Source organism: Schistocerca americana, chromosome 7 (assembly GCF_021461395.2).
Source record: "Schistocerca americana isolate TAMUIC-IGC-003095 chromosome 7, iqSchAmer2.1, whole genome shotgun sequence".
Classification (NCBI taxonomy): domain Eukaryota; kingdom Metazoa; phylum Arthropoda; class Insecta; order Orthoptera; family Acrididae; genus Schistocerca; species Schistocerca americana.
Genome location: NC_060125.1, coordinates 44488533 through 44502856, shown reverse-complemented (window position 1 = coordinate 44502856; position 14324 = coordinate 44488533). Strand labels below are relative to the sequence as shown.

General features: G+C 48.0%; 29 non-coding genes across 29 annotated transcripts; all 29 read right to left on the bottom strand.

Annotated features, from left to right (window-relative positions):
* Positions 1-12: 12 nt before the first annotated feature.
* Trnak-cuu lies at positions 13-85 on the bottom strand. Its single transcript has one exon. It is a non-coding gene; the product is annotated as a tRNA-Lys (tRNA).
* Positions 86-523: 438 nt separating this feature from the next.
* Positions 524-596, bottom strand: Trnar-ucg. Its single transcript has one exon. It is a non-coding gene; the product is annotated as a tRNA-Arg (tRNA).
* Positions 597-1143: 547 nt separating this feature from the next.
* On the bottom strand, positions 1144-1215 carry Trnat-agu. The gene has a single exon. It is a non-coding gene; the product is annotated as a tRNA-Thr (tRNA).
* A 321-nt stretch (positions 1216-1536) lies between these two features.
* On the bottom strand, positions 1537-1609 carry Trnak-cuu. Its single transcript has one exon. It is a non-coding gene; the product is annotated as a tRNA-Lys (tRNA).
* Positions 1610-2047: 438 nt separating this feature from the next.
* Trnap-ugg lies at positions 2048-2120 on the bottom strand. Its single transcript has one exon. It is a non-coding gene; the product is annotated as a tRNA-Pro (tRNA).
* Positions 2121-2665: 545 nt separating this feature from the next.
* Positions 2666-2737, bottom strand: Trnat-agu. Its single transcript has one exon. It is a non-coding gene; the product is annotated as a tRNA-Thr (tRNA).
* A 321-nt stretch (positions 2738-3058) lies between these two features.
* On the bottom strand, positions 3059-3131 carry Trnak-cuu. Its single transcript has one exon. It is a non-coding gene; the product is annotated as a tRNA-Lys (tRNA).
* A 438-nt stretch (positions 3132-3569) lies between these two features.
* On the bottom strand, positions 3570-3642 carry Trnar-ucg. Its single transcript has one exon. It is a non-coding gene; the product is annotated as a tRNA-Arg (tRNA).
* A 545-nt stretch (positions 3643-4187) lies between these two features.
* Trnat-agu lies at positions 4188-4259 on the bottom strand. Its single transcript has one exon. It is a non-coding gene; the product is annotated as a tRNA-Thr (tRNA).
* A 321-nt stretch (positions 4260-4580) lies between these two features.
* Trnak-cuu lies at positions 4581-4653 on the bottom strand. Its single transcript has one exon. It is a non-coding gene; the product is annotated as a tRNA-Lys (tRNA).
* A 438-nt stretch (positions 4654-5091) lies between these two features.
* Positions 5092-5164, bottom strand: Trnar-ucg. Its single transcript has one exon. It is a non-coding gene; the product is annotated as a tRNA-Arg (tRNA).
* A 545-nt stretch (positions 5165-5709) lies between these two features.
* On the bottom strand, positions 5710-5781 carry Trnat-agu. The gene has a single exon. It is a non-coding gene; the product is annotated as a tRNA-Thr (tRNA).
* A 321-nt stretch (positions 5782-6102) lies between these two features.
* Positions 6103-6175, bottom strand: Trnak-cuu. Its single transcript has one exon. It is a non-coding gene; the product is annotated as a tRNA-Lys (tRNA).
* Positions 6176-6613: 438 nt separating this feature from the next.
* On the bottom strand, positions 6614-6686 carry Trnar-ucg. Its single transcript has one exon. It is a non-coding gene; the product is annotated as a tRNA-Arg (tRNA).
* Positions 6687-7231: 545 nt separating this feature from the next.
* Positions 7232-7303, bottom strand: Trnat-agu. The gene has a single exon. It is a non-coding gene; the product is annotated as a tRNA-Thr (tRNA).
* Positions 7304-7624: 321 nt separating this feature from the next.
* Trnak-cuu lies at positions 7625-7697 on the bottom strand. The gene has a single exon. It is a non-coding gene; the product is annotated as a tRNA-Lys (tRNA).
* A 438-nt stretch (positions 7698-8135) lies between these two features.
* Trnar-ucg lies at positions 8136-8208 on the bottom strand. The gene has a single exon. It is a non-coding gene; the product is annotated as a tRNA-Arg (tRNA).
* Positions 8209-8753: 545 nt separating this feature from the next.
* Positions 8754-8825, bottom strand: Trnat-agu. Its single transcript has one exon. It is a non-coding gene; the product is annotated as a tRNA-Thr (tRNA).
* Positions 8826-9146: 321 nt separating this feature from the next.
* On the bottom strand, positions 9147-9219 carry Trnak-cuu. Its single transcript has one exon. It is a non-coding gene; the product is annotated as a tRNA-Lys (tRNA).
* A 438-nt stretch (positions 9220-9657) lies between these two features.
* Trnar-ucg lies at positions 9658-9730 on the bottom strand. Its single transcript has one exon. It is a non-coding gene; the product is annotated as a tRNA-Arg (tRNA).
* A 542-nt stretch (positions 9731-10272) lies between these two features.
* Trnat-agu lies at positions 10273-10344 on the bottom strand. Its single transcript has one exon. It is a non-coding gene; the product is annotated as a tRNA-Thr (tRNA).
* Positions 10345-10665: 321 nt separating this feature from the next.
* On the bottom strand, positions 10666-10738 carry Trnak-cuu. Its single transcript has one exon. It is a non-coding gene; the product is annotated as a tRNA-Lys (tRNA).
* A 438-nt stretch (positions 10739-11176) lies between these two features.
* Trnar-ucg lies at positions 11177-11249 on the bottom strand. Its single transcript has one exon. It is a non-coding gene; the product is annotated as a tRNA-Arg (tRNA).
* Positions 11250-11794: 545 nt separating this feature from the next.
* Trnat-agu lies at positions 11795-11866 on the bottom strand. The gene has a single exon. It is a non-coding gene; the product is annotated as a tRNA-Thr (tRNA).
* Positions 11867-12187: 321 nt separating this feature from the next.
* On the bottom strand, positions 12188-12260 carry Trnak-cuu. The gene has a single exon. It is a non-coding gene; the product is annotated as a tRNA-Lys (tRNA).
* A 438-nt stretch (positions 12261-12698) lies between these two features.
* Trnar-ucg lies at positions 12699-12771 on the bottom strand. The gene has a single exon. It is a non-coding gene; the product is annotated as a tRNA-Arg (tRNA).
* Positions 12772-13316: 545 nt separating this feature from the next.
* Trnat-agu lies at positions 13317-13388 on the bottom strand. The gene has a single exon. It is a non-coding gene; the product is annotated as a tRNA-Thr (tRNA).
* A 321-nt stretch (positions 13389-13709) lies between these two features.
* Trnak-cuu lies at positions 13710-13782 on the bottom strand. Its single transcript has one exon. It is a non-coding gene; the product is annotated as a tRNA-Lys (tRNA).
* A 438-nt stretch (positions 13783-14220) lies between these two features.
* Positions 14221-14293, bottom strand: Trnar-ucg. Its single transcript has one exon. It is a non-coding gene; the product is annotated as a tRNA-Arg (tRNA).
* Positions 14294-14324: the final 31 nt, after the last annotated feature.

Sequence of the window (14324 nt, the reverse complement as noted above, 5' to 3'; positions counted from 1 at the left end):
AAAATTTGGCGCCGCCCAGCGTGGGGCTCGAACCCACGACCCTGAGATTAAGAGTCTCATGCTCTACCGACTGAGCTAGCCGGGCTCCACACAACGCGTTACGAGCCATACAGTATTTATGCGACCTGCGACCATCTATGGAAGATCCTTTTGACTACAGCTTATTTCCTGCTGCCACAAATGAGCTACAATCCTATTCAATGAAACAAATTTTCCGAAACGCATCAAATCCACTTGAAATGATACGTGGCTATCAGCACCATTATACAACACACATGCTCGACTGTGCGCAGACGCCTGTGGCGTAGCTTTTGGGTCCTGAGTCAGACGCAGTAGTTCCAAAAAAACTCTCCTGATCGGCACTGTGCCGAAAGTTTCGCTACACAACCCCTTTGCCTTGATTAAGCTCCAGGTAGACGCCGGTTTGCAGCCAGGAAGCGGACAGCAGCAACTTTCAACTAGTTTTGTAGTACTCAAACAACACAGTAAAACAGCATGCATCTTTTGCAGAACTGGAAAAACTCGACCGTGACAGGATTCGAACCTGCAATCTTCGGATCCGAAGTCCGACGCCTTATCCATTAGGCCACACGGTCACTGGCGCAATATGCTTCCCCACACACACACCTCATTTTCGCCATTTGTACGCTTGCCGGAATGAATTTCCCATCTTTGACGCAATTCTCCATCTCCAATTTCAGTACTAAAAAGGCGACGCTACTTCTTGCTGTGTCCCATCGCAAGTTACATTCAAGCCCTTATGACGCTGATCAAACAAGAGGTTGCAAATCAGCTTCAATCGCTTACTGCCATCTCAGTCGGTTGCAGAAGGTACCTCACCCTATGTCATACAATGGCGAGTTGCCGCTATTACCAAAGCGGCGGCGGCGCCGACGACGACGACGACAACCGCGAGGGTCTCTACCAGGGGTAGAAAATACATCACAAGAACTAAGTATTTCACGTCGGCATTCTCCGGAGACTGCCAAAAGCAGCAGTTTCTGGTGCCTACTTTAATAGCACCATTCGCACTATTCATTTGCGAGAGCACTTCTTTAATACCGCACCCATTCATAATTTTTTTTATCCTTGACCGCTTTTTTGGAAAGGGCTACGGTAGAAGGGGCTTTTACAAAATTCATTTGCCCCCTGTGAGGATCGAACTCACGACCTCTGGTTTACTAGACCAGCGCTCTGCCACTGAGCTAAGGAGGCGCCGCCTAGCGCACTTTTCGGGTACTTTATTCTTATGGACTAGTGAATCGGAGCCCTTCAGCTGGAAACGCACCGCATTAGCGACCATTATTTGTATTTAGTTAGCACAGCTGCTGCTTTCTTACACATCTCACACGATATCGATGTACGCCTAAAACTCCAAAACAACACATTTAATTCATTTCAGAGTTACTTTCAGCTTGAAAAACCATTCCTCTGATATTCATACGAAGCTAGGCATCGTCGTAACCCGTTACGTTCATTACGCAAGGCTCACGAGAGGGGCGCAGGTTGCATCCGCGTAGACACAAAATTTGGCGCCGCCCAGCGTGGGGCTCGAACCCACGACCCTGAGATTAAGAGTCTCATGCTCTACCGACTGAGCTAGCCGGGCTCCACACAACGCGTTACGAGCCATACAGTATTTATGCGACCTGCGACCATCTATGGAAGATCCTTTTGACTACAGCTTATTTCCTGCTGCCACAAATGAGCTACAATCCTATTCAATGAAACAAATTTTCCGAAACGCATCAAATCCACTTGAAATGATACGTGGCTATCAGCACCATTATACAACACACATGCTCGACTGTGCGCAGACGCCTGTGGCGTAGCTTTTGGGTCCTGAGTCAGACGCAGTAGTTCCAAAAAAACTCTCCTGATCGGCACTGTGCCGAAAGTTTCGCTACACAACCCCTTTGCCTTGATTAAGCTCCAGGTAGACGCCGGTTTGCAGCCAGGAAGCGGACAGCAGCAACTTTCAACTAGTTTTGTAGTACTCAAACAACACAGTAAAACAGCATGCATCTTTTGCAGAACTGGAAAAACTCGACCGTGACAGGATTCGAACCTGCAATATTCGGATCCCAAGTCCGACGCCTTATCCATTAGGCCACACGGTCACTGGCGCAATATGCTTCCCCACACACACCTCATTTTCGCCATTTGTACGCTTGCCGGAATGAATTTCCCATCTTTGACGCAATTCTCCATCTCCAATTTCAGTACTAAAAAGGCGACGCTACTTCTTGCTGTGTCCCATCGCAAGTTACATTCAAGCCCTTATGACGCTGATCAAACAAGAGGTTGCAAATCAGCTTCAATCGCTTACTGCCATCTCAGTCGGTTGCAGAAGGTACCTCACCCTATGTCATACAATGGCGAGTTGCCGCTATTACCAAAGCGGCGGCGGCGCCGACGACGACGACGACAACCGCGAGGGTCTCTACCAGGGGTAGAAAATACATCACAAGAACTAAGTATTTCACGTCGGCATTCTCCGGAGACTGCCAAAAGCAGCAGTTTCTGGTGCCTACTTTAATAGCACCATTCGCACTATTCATTTGCGAGAGCACTTCTTTAATACCGCACCCATTCATAATTTTTTTTATCCTTGACCGCTTTTTTGGAAAGGGCTACGGTAGAAGGGGCTTTTACAAAATTCATTTGCCCCCTGTGAGGATCGAACTCACGACCTCTGGTTTACTAGACCAGCGCTCTGCCACTGAGCTAAGGAGGCGCCGCCTAGCGCACTTTTCGGGTACTTTATTCTTATGGACTAGTGAATCGGAGCCCTTCAGCTGGAAACGCACCGCATTAGCGACCATTATTTGTATTTAGTTAGCACAGCTGCTGCTTTCTTACACATCTCACACGATATCGATGTACGCCTAAAACTCCAAAACAACACATTTAACTCATTTCAGAGTTACTTTCAGCTTGAAAAACCATTCCTCTGATATTCATACGAAGCTAGGCATCGTCGTAACCCGTTACGTTCATTACGCAAGGCTCACGAGAGGGGCGCAGGTTGCATCCGCGTAGACACAAAATTTGGCGCCGCCCAGCGTGGGGCTCGAACCCACGACCCTGAGATTAAGAGTCTCATGCTCTACCGACTGAGCTAGCCGGGCTCCACACAACGCGTTACGAGCCATACAGTATTTATGCGACCTGCGACCATCTATGGAAGATCCTTTTGACTACAGCTTATTTCCTGCTGCCACAAATGAGCTACAATCCTATTCAATGAAACAAATTTTCCGAAACGCATCAAATCCACTTGAAATGATACGTGGCTATCAGCACCATTATACAACACACATGCTCGACTGTGCGCAGACGCCTGTGGCGTAGCTTTTGGGTCCTGAGTCAGACGCAGTAGTTCCAAAAAAACTCTCCTGATCGGCACTGTGCCGAAAGTTTCGCTACACAACCCCTTTGCCTTGATTAAGCTCCAGGTAGACGCCGGTTTGCAGCCAGGAAGCGGACAGCAGCAACTTTCAACTAGTTTTGTAGTACTCAAACAACACAGTAAAACAGCATGCATCTTTTGCAGAACTGGAAAAACTCGACCGTGACAGGATTCGAACCTGCAATCTTCGGATCCGAAGTCCGACGCCTTATCCATTAGGCCACACGGTCACTGGCGCAATATGCTTCCCCACACACACCTCATTTTCGCCATTTGTACGCTTGCCGGAATGAATTTCCCATCTTTGACGCAATTCTCCATCTCCAATTTCAGTACTAAAAAGGCGACGCTACTTCTTGCTGTGTCCCATCGCAAGTTACATTCAAGCCCTTATGACGCTGATCAAACAAGAGGTTGCAAATCAGCTTCAATCGCTTACTGCCATCTCAGTCGGTTGCAGAAGGTACCTCACCCTATGTCATACAATGGCGAGTTGCCGCTATTACCAAAGCGGCGGCGGCGCCGACGACGACGACGACAACCGCGAGGGTCTCTACCAGGGGTAGAAAATACATCACAAGAACTAAGTATTTCACGTCGGCATTCTCCGGAGACTGCCAAAAGCAGCAGTTTCTGGTGCCTACTTTAATAGCACCATTCGCACTATTCATTTGCGAGAGCACTTCTTTAATACCGCACCCATTCATAATTTTTTTTATCCTTGACCGCTTTTTTGGAAAGGGCTACGGTAGAAGGGGCTTTTACAAAATTCATTTGCCCCCTGTGAGGATCGAACTCACGACCTCTGGTTTACTAGACCAGCGCTCTGCCACTGAGCTAAGGAGGCGCCGCCTAGCGCACTTTTCGGGTACTTTATTCTTATGGACTAGTGAATCGGAGCCCTTCAGCTGGAAACGCACCGCATTAGCGACCATTATTTGTATTTAGTTAGCACAGCTGCTGCTTTCTTACACATCTCACACGATATCGATGTACGCCTAAAACTCCAAAACAACACATTTAATTCATTTCAGAGTTACTTTCAGCTTGAAAAACCATTCCTCTGATATTCATACGAAGCTAGGCATCGTCGTAACCCGTTACGTTCATTACGCAAGGCTCACGAGAGGGGCGCAGGTTGCATCCGCGTAGACACAAAATTTGGCGCCGCCCAGCGTGGGGCTCGAACCCACCACCCTGAGATTAAGAGTCTCATGCTCTACCGACTGAGCTAGCCGGGCTCCACACAACGCGTTACGAGCCATACAGTATTTATGCGACCTGCGACCATCTATGGAAGATCCTTTTGACTACAGCTTATTTCCTGCTGCCACAAATGAGCTACAATCCTATTCAATGAAACAAATTTTCCGAAACGCATCAAATCCACTTGAAATGATACGTGGCTATCAGCACCATTATACAACACACATGCTCGACTGTGCGCAGACGCCTGTGGCGTAGCTTTTGGGTCCTGAGTCAGACGCAGTAGTTCCAAAAAAACTCTCCTGATCGGCACTGTGCCGAAAGTTTCGCTACACAACCCCTTTGCCTTGATTAAGCTCCAGGTAGACGCCGGTTTGCAGCCAGGAAGCGGACAGCAGCAACTTTCAACTAGTTTTGTAGTACTCAAACAACACAGTAAAACAGCATGCATCTTTTGCAGAACTGGAAAAACTCGACCGTGACAGGATTCGAACCTGCAATCTTCGGATCCGAAGTCCGACGCCTTATCCATTAGGCCACACGGTCACTGGCGCAATATGCTTCCCCACACACACCTCATTTTCGCCATTTGTACGCTTGCCGGAATGAATTTCCCATCTTTGACGCAATTCTCCATCTCCAATTTCAGTACTAAAAAGACGACGCTACTTCTTGCTGTGTCCCATCGCAAGTTACATTCAAGCCCTTATGACGCTGATCAAACAAGAGGTTGCAAATCAGCTTCAATCGCTTACTGCCATCTCAGTCGGTTGCAGAAGGTACCTCACCCTATGTCATACAATGGCGAGTTGCCGCTATTACCAAAGCGGCGGCGGCGCCGACGACGACGACGACAACCGCGAGGGTCTCTACCAGGGGTAGAAAATACATCACAAGAACTAAGTATTTCACGTCGGCATTCTCCGGAGACTGCCAAAAGCAGCAGTTTCTGGTGCCTACTTTAATAGCACCATTCGCACTATTCATTTGCGAGAGCACTTCTTTAATACCGCACCCATTCATAATTTTTTTTATCCTTGACCGCTTTTTTGGAAAGGGCTACGGTAGAAGGGGCTTTTACAAAATTCATTTGCCCCCTGTGAGGATCGAACTCACGACCTCTGGTTTACTAGACCAGCGCTCTGCCACTGAGCTAAGGAGGCGCCGCCTAGCGCACTTTTCGGGTACTTTATTCTTATGGACTAGTGAATCGGAGCCCTTCAGCTGGAAACGCACCGCATTAGCGACCATTATTTGTATTTAGTTAGCACAGCTGCTGCTTTCTTACACATCTCACACGATATCGATGTACGCCTAAAACTCCAAAACAACACATTTAACTCATTTCAGAGTTACTTTCAGCTTGAAAAACCATTCCTCTGATATTCATACGAAGCTAGGCATCGTCGTAACCCGTTACGTTCATTACGCAAGGCTCACGAGAGGGGCGCAGGTTGCATCCGCGTAGACACAAAATTTGGCGCCGCCCAGCGTGGGGCTCGAACCCACCACCCTGAGATTAAGAGTCTCATGCTCTACCGACTGAGCTAGCCGGGCTCCACACAACGCGTTACGAGCCATACAGTATTTATGCGACCTGCGACCATCTATGGAAGATCCTTTTGACTACAGCTTATTTCCTGCTGCCACAAATGAGCTACAATCCTATTCAATGAAACAAATTTTCCGAAACGCATCAAATCCACTTGAAATGATACGTGGCTATCAGCACCATTATACAACACACATGCTCGACTGTGCGCAGACGCCTGTGGCGTAGCTTTTGGGTCCTGAGTCAGACGCAGTAGTTCCAAAAAAACTCTCCTGATCGGCACTGTGCCGAAAGTTTCGCTACACAACCCCTTTGCCTTGATTAAGCTCCAGGTAGACGCCGGTTTGCAGCCAGGAAGCGGACAGCAGCAACTTTCAACTAGTTTTGTAGTACTCAAACAACACAGTAAAACAGCATGCATCTTTTGCAGAACTGGAAAAACTCGACCGTGACAGGATTCGAACCTGCAATCTTCGGATCCGAAGTCCGACGCCTTATCCATTAGGCCACACGGTCACTGGCGCAATATGCTTCCCCACACACACCTCATTTTCGCCATTTGTACGCTTGCCGGAATGAATTTCCCATCTTTGACGCAATTCTCCATCTCCAATTTCAGTACTAAAAAGGCGACGCTACTTCTTGCTGTGTCCCATCGCAAGTTACATTCAAGCCCTTATGACGCTGATCAAACAAGAGGTTGCAAATCAGCTTCAATCGCTTACTGCCATCTCAGTCGGTTGCAGAAGGTACCTCACCCTATGTCATACAATGGCGAGTTGCCGCTATTACCAAAGCGGCGGCGGCGCCGACGACGACGACGACAACCGCGAGGGTCTCTACCAGGGGTAGAAAATACATCACAAGAACTAAGTATTTCACGTCGGCATTCTCCGGAGACTGCCAAAAGCAGCAGTTTCTGGTGCCTACTTTAATAGCACCATTCGCACTATTCATTTGCGAGAGCACTTCTTTAATACCGCACCCATTCATAATTTTTTTTATCCTTGACCGCTTTTTTGGAAAGGGCTACGGTAGAAGGGGCTTTTACAAAATTCATTTGCCCCCTGTGAGGATCGAACTCACGACCTCTGGTTTACTAGACCAGCGCTCTGCCACTGAGCTAAGGAGGCGCCGCCTAGCGCACTTTTCGGGTACTTTATTCTTATGGACTAGTGAATCGGAGCCCTTCAGCTGGAAACGCACCGCATTAGCGACCATTATTTGTATTTAGTTAGCACAGCTGCTGCTTTCTTACACATCTCACACGATATCGATGTACGCCTAAAACTCCAAAACAACACATTTAATTCATTTCAGAGTTACTTTCAGCTTGAAAAACCATTCCTCTGATATTCATACGAAGCTAGGCATCGTCGTAACCCGTTACGTTCATTACGCAAGGCTCACGAGAGGGGCGCAGGTTGCATCCGCGTAGACACAAAATTTGGCGCCGCCCAGCGTGGGGCTCGAACCCACGACCCTGAGATTAAGAGTCTCATGCTCTACCGATTGAGCTAGCCGGGCTCCACACAACGCGTTACGAGCCATACAGTATTTATGCGACCTGCGACCATCTATGGAAGATCCTTTTGACTACAGCTTATTTCCTGCTGCCACAAATGAGCTACAATCCTATTCAATGAAACAAATTTTCCGAAACGCATCAAATCCACTTGAAATGATACGTGGCTATCAGCACCATTATACAACACACATGCTCGACTGTGCGCAGACGCCTGTGGCGTAGCTTTTGGGTCCTGAGTCAGACGCAGTAGTTCCAAAAAAACTCTCCTGATCGGCACTGTGCCGAAAGTTTCGCTACACAACCCCTTTGCCTTGATTAAGCTCCAGGTAGACGCCGGTTTGCAGCCAGGAAGCGGACAGCAGCAACTTTCAACTAGTTTTGTAGTACTCAAACAACACAGTAAAACAGCATGCATCTTTTGCAGAACTGGAAAAACTCGACCGTGACAGGATTCGAACCTGCAATCTTCGGATCCGAAGTCCGACGCCTTATCCATTAGGCCACACGGTCACTGGCGCAATATGCTTCCCCACACACACCTCATTTTCGCCATTTGTACGCTTGCCGGAATGAATTTCCCATCTTTGACGCAATTCTCCATCTCCAATTTCAGTACTAAAAAGGCGACGCTACTTCTTGCTGTGTCCCATCGCAAGTTACATTCAAGCCCTTATGACGCTGATCAAACAAGAGGTTGCAAATCAGCTTCAATCGCTTACTGCCATCTCAGTCGGTTGCAGAAGGTACCTCACCCTATGTCATACAATGGCGAGTTGCCGCTATTACCAAAGCGGCGGCGGCGCCGACGACGACGACGACAACCGCGAGGGTCTCTACCAGGGGTAGAAAATACATCACAAGAACTAAGTATTTCACGTCGGCATTCTCCGGAGACTGCCAAAAGCAGCAGTTTCTGGTGCCTACTTTAATAGCACCATTCGCACTATTCATTTGCGAGAGCACTTCTTTAATACCGCACCCATTCATAATTTTTTTTATCCTTGACCGCTTTTTTGGAAAGGGCTACGGTAGAAGGGGCTTTTACAAAATTCATTTGCCCCCTGTGAGGATCGAACTCACGACCTCTGGTTTACTAGACCAGCGCTCTGCCACTGAGCTAAGGAGGCGCCGCCTAGCGCACTTTTCGGGTACTTTATTCTTATGGACTAGTGAATCGGAGCCCTTCAGCTGGAAACGCACCGCATTAGCGACCATTATTTGTATTTAGTTAGCACAGCTGCTGCTTTCTTACACATCTCACACGATATCGATGTACGCCTAAAACTCCAAAACAACACATTTAATTCATTTCAGAGTTACTTTCAGCTTGAAAAACCATTCCTCTGATATTCATACGAAGCTAGGCATCGTCGTAACCCGTTACGTTCATTACGCAAGGCTCACGAGAGGGGCGCAGGTTGCATCCGCGTAGACACAAAATTTGGCGCCGCCCAGCGTGGGGCTCGAACCCACGACCCTGAGATTAAGAGTCTCATGCTCTACCGACTGAGCTAGCCGGGCTCCACACAACGCGTTACGAGCCATACAGTATTTATGCGACCTGCGACCATCTATGGAAGATCCTTTTGACTACAGCTTATTTCCTGCTGCCACAAATGAGCTACAATCCTATTCAATGAAACAAATTTTCCGAAACGCATCAAATCCACTTGAAATGATACGTGGCTATCAGCACCATTATACAACACACATGCTCGACTGTGCGCAGACGCCTGTGGCGTAGCTTTTGGGTCCTGAGTCAGACGCAGTAGTTCCAAAAAAACTCTCCTGATCGGCACTGTGCCGAAAGTTTCGCTACACAACCCCTTTGCCTTGATTAAGCTCCAGGTAGACGCCGGTTTGCAGCCAGGAAGCGGACAGCAGCAACTTTCAACTAGTTTTGTAGTACTCAAACAACACAGTAAAACAGCATGCATCTTTTGCAGAACTGGAAAAACTCGACCGTGACAGGATTCGAACCTGCAATCTTCGGATCCGAAGTCCGACGCCTTATCCATTAGGCCACACGGTCACTGGCGCAATATGCTTCCCCACACACACCTCATTTTCGCCATTTGTACGCTTGCCGGAATGAATTTCCCATCTTTGACGCAATTCTCCATCTCCAATTTCAGTACTAAAAAGGCGACGCTACTTCTTGCTGTGTCCCATCGCAAGTTACATTCAAGCCCTTATGACGCTGATCAAACAAGAGGTTGCAAATCAGCTTCAATCGCTTACTGCCATCTCAGTCGGTTGCAGAAGGTACGTCACCCTATGTCATACAATGGCGAGTTGCCGCTATTACCAAAGCGGCGGCGGCGCCGACGACGACGACAACCGCGAGGGTCTCTACCAGGGGTAGAAAATACATCACAAGAACTAAGTATTTCACGTCGGCATTCTCCGGAGACTGCCAAAAGCAGCAGTTTCTGGTGCCTACTTTAATAGCACCATTCGCACTATTCATTTGCGAGAGCACTTCTTTAATACCGCACCCATTCATAATTTTTTTTATCCTTGACCGCTTTTTTCGAAAGGGCTACGGTAGAAGGGGCTTTTACAAAATTCATTTGCCCCCTGTGAGGATCGAACTCACGACCTCTGGTTTACTAGACCAGCGCTCTGCCACTGAGCTAAGGAGGCGCCGCCTAGCGCACTTTTCGGGTACTTTATTCTTATGGACTAGTGAATCGGAGCCCTTCAGCTGGAAACGCACCGCATTAGCGACCATTATTTGTATTTAGTTAGCACAGCTGCTGCTTTCTTACACATCTCACACGATATCGATGTACGCCTAAAACTCCAAAACAACACATTTAATTCATTTCAGAGTTACTTTCAGCTTGAAAAACCATTCCTCTGATATTCATACGAAGCTAGGCATCGTCGTAACCCGTTACGTTCATTACGCAAGGCTCACGAGAGGGGCGCAGGTTGCATCCGCGTAGACACAAAATTTGGCGCCGCCCAGCGTGGGGCTCGAACCCACGACCCTGAGATTAAGAGTCTCATGCTCTACCGACTGAGCTAGCCGGGCTCCACACAACGCGTTACGAGCCATACAGTATTTATGCGACCTGCGACCATCTATGGAAGATCCTTTTGACTACAGCTTATTTCCTGCTGCCACAAATGAGCTACAATCCTATTCAATGAAACAAATTTTCCGAAACGCATCAAATCCACTTGAAATGATACGTGGCTATCAGCACCATTATACAACACACATGCTCGACTGTGCGCAGACGCCTGTGGCGTAGCTTTTGGGTCCTGAGTCAGACGCAGTAGTTCCAAAAAAACTCTCCTGATCGGCACTGTGCCGAAAGTTTCGCTACACAACCCCTTTGCCTTGATTAAGCTCCAGGTAGACGCCGGTTTGCAGCCAGGAAGCGGACAGCAGCAACTTTCAACTAGTTTTGTAGTACTCAAACAACACAGTAAAACAGCATGCATCTTTTGCAGAACTGGAAAAACTCGACCGTGACAGGATTCGAACCTGCAATCTTCGGATCCGAAGTCCGACGCCTTATCCATTAGGCCACACGGTCACTGGCGCAATATGCTTCCCCACACACACCTCATTTTCGCCATTTGTACGCTTGCCGGAATGAATTTCCCATCTTTGACGCAATTCTCCATCTCCAATTTCAGTACTAAAAAGGCGACGCTACTTCTTGCTGTGTCCCATCGCAAGTTACATTCAAGCCCTTATGACGCTGATCAAACAAGAGGTTGCAAATCAGCTTCAATCGCTTACTGCCATCTCAGTCGGTTGCAGAAGGTACCTCACCCTATGTCATACAATGGCGAGTTGCCGCTATTACCAAAGCGGCGGCGGCGCCGACGACGACGACGACAACCGCGAGGGTCTCTACCAGGGGTAGAAAATACATCACAAGAACTAAGTATTTCACGTCGGCATTCTCCGGAGACTGCCAAAAGCAGCAGTTTCTGGTGCCTACTTTAATAGCACCATTCGCACTATTCATTTGCGAGAGCACTTCTTTAATACCGCACCCATTCATAATTTTTTTTATCCTTGACCGCTTTTTTCGAAAGGGCTACGGTAGAAGGGGCTTTTACAAAATTCATTTGCCCCCTGTGAGGATCGAACTCACGACCTCTGGTTTACTAGACCAGCGCTCTGCCACTGAGCTAAGGAGGCGCCGCCTAGCGCACTTTTCGGGTACTTTATTCTTATGGACTAGTGAATCGGAGCCCTTCAGCTGGAAACGCACCGCATTAGCGACCATTATTTGTATTTAGTTAGCACAGCTGCTGCTTTCTTACACATCTCACACGATATCGATGTACGCCTAAAACTCCAAAACAACACATTTAATTCATTTCAGAGTTACTTTCAGCTTGAAAAACCATTCCTCTGATATTCATACGAAGCTAGGCATCGTCGTAACCCGTTACGTTCATTACGCAAGGCTCACGAGAGGGGCGCAGGTTGCATCCGCGTAGACACAAAATTTGGCGCCGCCCAGCGTGGGGCTCGAACCCACGACCCTGAGATTAAGAGTCTCATGCTCTACCGACTGAGCTAGCCGGGCTCCACACAACGCGTTACGAGCCATACAGTATTTATGCGACCTGCGACCATCTATGGAAGATCCTTTTGACTACAGCTTATTTCCTGCTGCCACAAATGAGCTACAATCCTATTCAATGAAACAAATTTTCCGAAACGCATCAAATCCACTTGAAATGATACGTGGCTATCAGCACCATTATACAACACACATGCTCGACTGTGCGCAGACGCCTGTGGCGTAGCTTTTGGGTCCTGAGTCAGACGCAGTAGTTCCAAAAAAACTCTCCTGATCGGCACTGTGCCGAAAGTTTCGCTACACAACCCCTTTGCCTTGATTAAGCTCCAGGTAGACGCCGGTTTGCAGCCAGGAAGCGGACAGCAGCAACTTTCAACTAGTTTTGTAGTACTCAAACAACACAGTAAAACAGCATGCATCTTTTGCAGAACTGGAAAAACTCGACCGTGACAGGATTCGAACCTGCAATCTTCGGATCCGAAGTCCGACGCCTTATCCATTAGGCCACACGGTCACTGGCGCAATATGCTTCCCCACACACACCTCATTTTCGCCATTTGTACGCTTGCCGGAATGAATTTCCCATCTTTGACGCAATTCTCCATCTCCAATTTCAGTACTAAAAAGGCGACGCTACTTCTTGCTGTGTCCCATCGCAAGTTACATTCAAGCCCTTATGACGCTGATCAAACAAGAGGTTGCAAATCAGCTTCAATCGCTTACTGCCATCTCAGTCGGTTGCAGAAGGTACCTCACCCTATGTCATACAATGGCGAGTTGCCGCTATTACCAAAGCGGCGGCGGCGCCGACGACGACGACGACAACCGCGAGGGTCTCTACCAGGGGTAGAAAATACATCACAAGAACTAAGTATTTCACGTCGGCATTCTCCGGAGACTGCCAAAAGCAGCAGTTTCTGGTGCCTACTTTAATAGCACCATTCGCACTATTCATTTGCGAGAGCACTTCTTTAATACCGCACCCATTCATAATTTTTTTTATCCTTGACCACTTTTTTCGAAAGGGCTACGGTAGAAGGGGCTTTTACAAAATTCATTTGCCCCCTGTGAGGATCGAACTCACGACCTCTGGTTTACTAGACCAGCGCTCTGCCACTGAGCTAAGGAGGCGCCGCCTAGCGCACTTTTCGGGTACTTTATTCTTATGGACTAGTGAATCGGAGCCCTTCAGCTGGAAACGCACCGCATTAGCGACCATTATTTGTATTTAGTTAGCACAGCTGCTGCTTTCTTACACATCTCACACGATATCGATGTACGCCTAAAACTCCAAAACAACACATTTAATTCATTTCAGAGTTACTTTCAGCTTCAAAAACCATTCCTCTGATATTCATACGAAGCTAGGCATCGTCGTAACCCGTTACGTTCATTACGCAAGGCTCACGAGAGGGGCGCAGGTTGCATCCGCGTAGACACAAAATTTGGCGCCGCCCAGCGTGGGGCTCGAACCCACTACCCTGAGATTAAGAGTCTCATGCTCTACCGACTGAGCTAGCCGGGCTCCACACAACGCGTTACGAGCCATACAGTATTTATGCGACCTGCGACCATCTATGGAAGATCCTTTTGACTACAGCTTATTTCCTGCTGCCACAAATGAGCTACAATCCTATTCAATGAAACAAATTTTCCGAAACGCATCAAATCCACTTGAAATGATACGTGGCTATCAGCACCATTATACAACACACATGCTCGACTGTGCGCAGACGCCTGTGGCGTAGCTTTTGGGTCCTGAGTCAGACGCAGTAGTTCCAAAAAAACTCTCCTGATCGGCACTGTGCCGAAAGTTTCGCTACACAACCCCTTTGCCTTGATTAAGCTCCAGGTAGACGCCGGTTTGCAGCCAGGAAGCGGACAGCAGCAACTTTCAACTAGTTTTGTAGTACTCAAACAACACAGTAAAACAGCATGCATCTTTTGCAGAACTGGAAAAACTCGACCGTGACAGGATTCGAACCTGCAATCTTCGGATCCGAAGTCCGACGCCTTATCCATTAGGCCACACGGTCACTGGCGCAATATGCTTCCCCACACACACCT